Source organism: Microtus oregoni, unplaced genomic scaffold (assembly GCF_018167655.1).
Source record: "Microtus oregoni isolate MIOR12 unplaced genomic scaffold, Mior012 000002F_ref0000024, whole genome shotgun sequence".
Lineage (NCBI taxonomy): Eukaryota > Metazoa > Chordata > Mammalia > Rodentia > Cricetidae > Microtus > Microtus oregoni.
Window position 1 is genome coordinate 10,433,424 of NW_024543061.1, and position 8,364 is coordinate 10,441,787.

At 37.3% G+C, this 8,364-nt stretch overlaps 1 pseudogene; it reads right to left on the reverse strand.

Moving 5' to 3' along the window:
- Window positions 1-4,958: 4,958 nt before the first annotated feature.
- On the reverse strand, window positions 4,959-5,568 carry LOC121433197 (annotated as a pseudogene).
- Window positions 5,569-8,364: the final 2,796 nt, after the last annotated feature.

Consider the following 8,364-nt stretch of genomic DNA (forward strand, 5'->3'; position numbering starts at 1 on the left):
CTTTCATAATCAAGATTTCCTTTCTCTAGGGTACCAGAGGCATTGACAATGGTGACCATTGTGTAAAATGTGAGTAAAAGTCAAATGCTTCCACTTCCATAAATTTAATGGGTAAAAATATCTCAGACTGTGATATCCTCTCCAGATGGAATTCAGATGCACAATTTTCCAGAAACCTCTCTTATGCACTCTCCTATTTTGTACTGAATTCAGGAGTCTTCCCTGCAGTCAGTAAGCAAGGACAATTTTGTGTGGATCCACTGCCTTTTAAACCAAGGATTATTCAAGTCATTCACAGCCTTCTTCACATCCCTTCAAAACTAAACTTAATGTTCCCCACCAGATGATATCCTGGGTTATTACAGAGTACATCTCACAACCTCCCCATACTTTTCTTCTGCCTCAGTAAAGGCTTCCATCTCTATGTCTGTCACTTACAACACAGTGTGAGCCATTTTCCACCCGTGCACTTTATGGGGGATTGTTAAGCGTTTTGAATGATGATGATTTAGTTACAGGTCAGTTTGTTTTGCACCTGAGAAGTTTGTCTCCATGACAATATGTTACAATTTTGAAAAAAAAAATGGACAGTTGACTTTTTCATCGTGCTTGATATTGAAGAAGGCAATTTTTGGCTGACCATAGAATACCTTCATGATGGGTTTCGACACATTGTAGTAGTGGTGGTGGAACATATACTGTCCTGTAACTTTCCAGGACTAAATATGTGTTTTCCTGAATCAGGAGAACCATGGCTTTGAGGCAGGATAGTCATCTTAAGTCCAGTTCGTTGCCTAAATACCTGATGAATTTTTGGGTATTCACTCTGGTTTAGTTAGTACCTCCAGAACCATCTTTCTGATGCATATATATTATACATGTTCTGGCTTGGGAGGCTCAGAAGTGGTGCTTCAAGTAAGACTTGATTTAATTGGATGAAAGCTTATGGAGCTGTTGTGTCACATGTTTGGAGGTGAGTTCCAGTTTCTGCTGTTAGGTATCAATTACTAACTGTTAGAACAGGTGAGCTATTTCTGCCAACCCATCTAACCATCTCTACCAGAACTTACGACACTTGGGAAGCCTTTAAATATTTTAAGGTTTGGAAAAAGGAAAAGGAGAATGTAAGTTAGACTCTATCTTTGCTCAGTACCACATTTCTCTCTAAAGAAAAAAAGCTCAGATATTTTTGGAAGGCTAATGACATTGAACTTTAGACTATATTTTAGTTTGAGATTATAATATAATTGCATCATTTCCCACTTCTCATCCCTCCCTCTGATCATTCCAGACATTCCCCCCTAGCTCACTCTCAAATTGATGACTTTGTTTTTCATTAATTTTCTTCTTGTTTTCTTTTTTTCAAGACAGGTAATCTCTGTGTAACAATCCTGGCTGTCCTAGAAGTCTCTCTGTAGACCAGGCTGACCTCAAAGTCACAGGGATCCATCTGCCTCTGCATCCCAAGTGCTGTATTTTTTTTCCTTTTTTAAAAATTGATTTTATTGAGCTATACGTTTTTCTCTATGCCCCTCCTTTCCTCTCCCCTCCCCTTCAACTCTCTCCCATAGTTCCCATATTCCCAATTTACTAAGAAGATCTTGTCTTTTACTACTTCCCATGTAGATTATATCCATGTATGTCTCTCTTATGGTCCTCATTGTTGTCTAGGTTCTCTGACATTTTGATTTGTAAGCTGGTTTTTAATGCTTTATGTCTAAAATTCACTTATGTGTGAATAATATGATAATTGTCTGTCTGGGTCTGGGTTACCTCACTCAATTTGATGTTTTCTAGATCTATCCATTTGCCTGCAAATTTCAAGATGTCATTATTTTTCTTTGCTATATAGTACTCCATTCTGTAAATGTACCATCTTTTCCTTATCTATAGTTCAGTCGAGAGGCATTTTCGTTGTTTTCATGTTTTGGCTATGACAAAAAATGCTGCTATGAACACAGTTGAGCACATGTTCTTGTGATACTATTGAGCATACTTTGGGTATATACCCAAAAGTTTTATTGCTGGGTATTGAGGAAGGTTGTTTCCTAATTTTCTGAGAAATTGCGATACTGATATCCAAAGGGGCTGTACCAGCTTGCAGTCCCACCAGCAATGGAACAGCATTCCCTTTACAACCTCTCTAGCATAAGTCGTCATCAGTGTTTTTGATCTTGGCCATTCTTATAGGTGTAAGATGGAATCTCAGAGTTGTTTCGATTTGCATTTCTCTGATGCTTAAGGATATTGAGTATTTCCTTAAGTGTCTTTCAACTAGATTCTTCAGTTGAAGCTTTTCTGTTTAACTCTGTACCCCATTTTTATTGGATTATTTGTTCTTTTGATCCCAATATAAAAACAACCACACTGAACCTCAGAGAACAGAAAGTGGGAGGTACAGGAGAACACTTCCCAAATAGAACCCCAGTAGCACAAACACTGAGAGAAAAAATTAATAAATGGTACCTCCTGAAACTGAGACACTTCTGTAAAGCATGGGACATGGTCAATAAGATAAAGTGGCAGCCCACAGAATAGGAAAAGATCTTTACCAACCCCACATCAGACAGAGAGCTGATCTCCAAAATATACAAAGAACTCAAGATATTGGTCATCAAAAGAACAAATAATCCAATATACATATGCTATCAAGAAATCATTTAATGATTACTTATGACTCTTCAAATATTTTTAGTGTTATTTATCCCTTTTGTTATCTCTCCTTTTGTTTTACTGTCCCTATCACTATCTCATAAAACTCAACTTCATCCATTTTAACTATTTTGTTGCTCACTGTCCCTCTGTCCTATTAACCCTGTTTCTAGAACTTTTCCCACCTCCATGGGCCATTTTTACTTTCCTGGTTTCTGAGGCTCTTCAAGGTTATATATGTACATCAAAAAACGTGGAGCTAAGACACATATATTAGATCAATCTTGTATTTTTATTTCTGTGAAGGACATTTATTTCCGCTGTGTAAGAATTTTACAAATATAACGAAGGATGTTATATTTAATAGAGAGATTATCTGAATAGAACTAACCATTAACTAGTCTGATGGGATACTTTCATTATTGGTGTGTGATATCAGATGTTGCAGCAATACCCCTTTTCTACTATCATCAGCTGCCAAAATGTATTAAGAACCAGACTATCAATGGTGAATTTTTTTTCACAAAACACAAATATAAACTGATTAACTTTGAGAAAGGTCATACTCTGTCTTAATTTTGCCTGCAGTCATGATCAAGGATGAGTGAAGAAACTATGGGATGACATTCTATAAGAGACAGGTGAGAACTGAGGACAATTCAGACAGACATAAAGTTCACTACTGTCTGTACCCTGAATGAAGGTGCCAAATATTTGAAGAACCCAATATTAATGTTTACTTTCATGCAGAAAATTGATAGCAGTTTAATTTTCTAAAAGAGAGTGACTGTTTTCCATTATTGGTATTTTCATTTGGTGTTCATATTGTTTAGTTCTATATATCTATATATATGCTGAATAAAGATTCAATTCTAGGTTTCCCCTTAATACTATTAATTTGGTATATTGATCTACTGAGGAATTGTTCCTTAACAAATGTCAAACACTATTTATTATATGATATAAAGAAAAGAAGGTGTAGGTGTATTTAATTGATGCAAAATTATATTCACCATTATCACAGTTAACTTTGGAGAGAAGTATCTCAGTCTCCAACTAGGAAAAGCAGAAGAGGAGACAGCATCAGGGGATGTGAACCAGAAACAGGAGGCATGGATTAGATATTCTACAGTATCAAACATCATGTTTTCTCTAATTTGTAGATCCTATGTTATGGTAGTTTGAAGGGCATTGGCCCCCATAGCCTCATGTATTTAAATGATAGACCCTTGGCAGGTATATCCCTGTTGGAGGAAGAGAGTCAATGTGAAGGTGGGCTTTAATTTTCAGAAGCTCAAGCTAGTTCACTTCTGTTGCTTACTGCTCAAGATATAGAGCTCTCAGCTACTTCTTTAGCACTAAGTCTGTCTGCATGCTGCCACGCTTCCTGCCATAATGATAATGGACTTACATTCTGAACTTTAAACCAGCCCCAACTAAATATTTTCCTTTATAACCTTGTCATGGTGACACTTCCAGAAATAATACCCTAGATAAGAAAGATTTTTAAATCTTTGTGTGTGTGTGTGTGTGTGTGTCTGTGCATTTATGCATATGTATGCATGTGTGTGTATGTGTGTGTATATTTGTTTATGTTTGAATGTGTTTGGGCACATGAGCACTATGGGGATGAAGGAGGTTAGTTGTAGGGAAGGTGGGAGTTAGAAAGGATAAAACAAAAGGGATGAATTTTGTCAAAGTATGTGGCATTGTTTTTGAAACTCAACATTACATATGACAAAAACCAAAGTTAACCAAAAACTTGAGAGAAATTCGTGGGAGTTGAAGAGTTATAGATACTTCCAGGGTTTGGCAAAAGCAAAAGTCTAGTTCTCTTCCAGATCCATCAGAAGGAGTATAGTCTGGCAGTCTCTTGATTTCAGCCCATGAAGAAACAAGTTGAACTTTTTTATTTCAGAATTATACAATAGTGAATTTATCATGATCAACCCACAGATTTTGTACAGATGAAATAAAATATACATATAAAAACAAACACAGCCGGGCGGTGGTGGCGCACGCCTTTAATCCCAGCACTCGGGAGGCAGAGGCAGGCGGATCTCTGTGAGTTCGAGACCAGCCTGGTCTACAAGAGCTAGTTCCAGGACAGGCTCCAAAACCACAGAGAAACCCTGTCTCGAAAAACCAAAAAAAAAAAAAAAAAACAAACACAAATGTTTTTACTTCCTTTTTTCCTTAAGTACCTTCATTTCAAAGGCTCTAGAAGTCCATCTGTTCATTAACTTTTTACTGAGTTTTGCATCAGTGAGTCAGGCACACCACCTCTCATGCAGAGAGGGATGTGTTCAGACCCAGGACTGTGTGGGGTGCAGGCAGCTGGTGAGATTCTCAGATGAGGTTTTTGTTGGGGGCTGAAGCACTGTGGGAGGAGCGCTATACCACGTCTGACAGTAGTAATCTGCAAGGTCTTCAGCCTGGACATTACGAATGGTGAGAGTGAAATCTGTCCCAGATCCACTGCCTGAGAAGCGATCAGGGACCCCAGTGTGCCGAGTGGATGCTGAGTAGATCAGGAGTTTAGGAGCCTGCCCTGGTTTCTGTTGATACCATGCTATAGCTGTACCCACATTCTGACTGGACTTACAGCTCATGGTGGCTTTGTCTTCTATTGATACAGGTAGAGATTTGGGAGACTGGTCATCACAATATTTCCATAAGAACCTGCAATCAGAAATAAGCAGTAGTTATACATATATAGATATAAAGACTTCATGATACAAATGTTGAAATTTAGAAATTTTCAAATGGCATTATGCCTGCATACTATAAACTTCCTATAGGAAATAGCTGTTTCTGTATAAATGAACTATTTTAAGATATTACAATACTTTTAAACATCTTACCAGACACACAGAACAGCAGAAATATAAAGATCTGGGTCTGTGACTCCATCTTAATGCCTCTGCCTGTCTGGCACAACTTCAGTTCTCTAAGCATATCATGGTTGGTAAATATATCAGGTTCTGGGATGGCCTGTAAGGAACTATGCAAAGCAGTCATCAAATAAGGAAGTAAATTGCCTCAGCAGTGGGGTGTGAGATTATTCAGCTCATGTCAACAGTCAAAAATACCATCAAAGAGAGTGAAAATATCACTGAGAACAAAGTTGACACAGAATTTCAAGGACCAACATAGAGCTCTTAGACTACACATGGCTAGATGTTTTCATGACAAGCTTTTAATCACAATAAAAGACATTTGTAGCAGATAAACTTTAGAGATATCATAGTAGAAATGCCCTTGATTACAATCCAGAGGAAGTACTGAATATCCAGAAAAAAATAAAATAGAAAGGAAGAGGAAACAAGGCAAGTGGACAGGAATAAAGGAAGTAAAGAAGAGGAAAGAATGAGGAAAGGAGTGGATGGGAAGGCAAGAGAGAATAGAATGGAGAAGAGGATAGACTGTGTTTGGAGGGGAGTATGAGCGAAGGAGAGGCATAATAGCAAAGAGAATGAAGGATAAATATTTTAAAAGAAATTTGTTTTGGCTTGACACTCAGCTCAGTGTTTAGAGTCTTTGTTGATATTTTAGAGGACACAGATTTGTTTCCATGAACTCACATGATAGTTCTCAGCCATCTATAATTCCATTCATGGCACTCACATGGTACACATTCATAGACATAATGCATTTTGTGATGTGAATCCTCAGTTTCTGTTCAAACTACCATGTCTGCTGTCTGCTGCTTCTTTTTTTAACATTATGAAGTCTAATTCTCTGAAATCGCAAATGAACTTATTCTTTACCAGTTGTCTTGATCATGGTGTTCATCACAATAGAAACATAACTAAGAAAAAGGGAGAACCCATCAAACGGATTTGTAATTGTAAGAAGATACATGAACAAGTGTGTGGTCTATAAGACTGTCATTCTCTGCTGTATCCGTGGGCTCCAAAAACAAGATGATCAATTTGTTTTTAAGTAATGTATAAATGTTATTAGTTAACCTATTGTTTACATGAAGCCTTAGAGTTACACTTCATAAACATTAAATTTAAATATAAATATGAGATATAAGTTTAGAAGGTAGAGTCTATCAATGCAAAATCATACATTCTTAGTATAAAGTCAGATATCTGCATCTCCAATTTTGAAAGTAGATATAGATATGGATCTTTTTTCATTCTTCTAGAGGCAGACATTCAGTTATGCTAGCACCATTTGTTAAAGAAACTTTCTTCCTTCCATTGTATAATTTTAGCTCCTTTGTCGAAAATCAGGTGTTCATAGGTTTATGGATTAATATCTGGGTCTTCGATTCCATTGGTCAAGTTTCTGTTTTTATGCCAATACCAAGCTGTTTTCATTACTGTAGCTCTGTAATATAGTTTGAAGTCAGGGATGGTAATGCCTCCAGAAGTACTTTTATTGTATAGGATTGTTTTGGCTATCCTGTTTTTTTTCCATATAAAGTTGATTATTGTTCTTTCAAGGTCTCTGATGAACTTTGTTGGGATTTTGATGGGGATTGCATTGAATCTATAGATTGCTTTTGGTAGAATTGCCATTTTTACTATGTTGATCCTCCCTATCCAAGAACATGGGAGATCCTTCCATTTTCTGGTATCCTCTTCAATTTCTTTCTTCAAAGACTTAAAGTTTTTGTAAAATAGATCTTTCACTTCCTTGGTTAGAGTTACCCCAAGATACTTTATGCTATTTGTGGCTATCATGAAAGGTGATGCTTCTCTGATATCCCTCTCTGCTTCTTTGTTCTTTGTGTATAGGAGGACAACTGATTATTTTCGAGTTGATCTTGTATCCTGCCACAGTACTAAAGGTGTTTTTCACCATGTACAAAACTCAAGTCCAATGGATTAAAGACCTCAATATAAATCTGACCATACTGAACCTGACAAGAAAGTGGGAAGTAGTCTGCATCACATGGGTATAGAAGACCACTTCCTGAGTAGAACCCCTGTAGCACAGACCATAAGAACAACAATGAACAAATGGGACCTCCTAAAACTGAGAAGCTTTTATAATGCAAAGGACATTGTCAATAAGACAAAAAGGCAACCTACTGAATGGGAGAAGATCTTTACCAACCCCATATCAGACAAAGGTCTGATCTCCAAAATATATAAAGAACTCAAGAAACTAGACACTAAAACTCTAATTAACCCAATTTAAAATTGGGGTACTGAACTGAGCATAGAATTCTCAACAGAATTAGTTCAAATGCCCAAGAGTCTCTTAAAGTCATTCTCAACCTCCTTAGCAGTCAGAGAAATCCAAATCCAAACAACTTTGAGATACCATCTTACACCTGTCAGAATAGCTAAAATCAAAATACCAATGATAGCCTTTGCTGGAGAGGATGTGGAGTAACTCATTTACTGTTGGTTGGAATGTAAACTTGTGCAACCACTTTGGTAATCAGTGTGGCATTTTTTTGTTTTTTTTTTTGGTTTTTTTTTTTTTTTTTTTTGGTTTTTCGAGACAGGGTTTCTCTGTGGCTTTTTTTGGAGCCTGTCCTGGAACTAGCTCTGTAGACCAGGCTGGTCTCGAACTCACAGAGATCCGCCTGCCTCTGCCTCCCGAGTGCTGGGATTAAAGGCGTGCACCACCACTGCCCGGCCAGTGTGTCATTTTCTGAGGAAACTGGGAGATAACCTACCTCAGGATCAAGCATGGGAATATACCCAAGAAATGCCCAATCATACTACAAAAGCACTTGTTCAACTA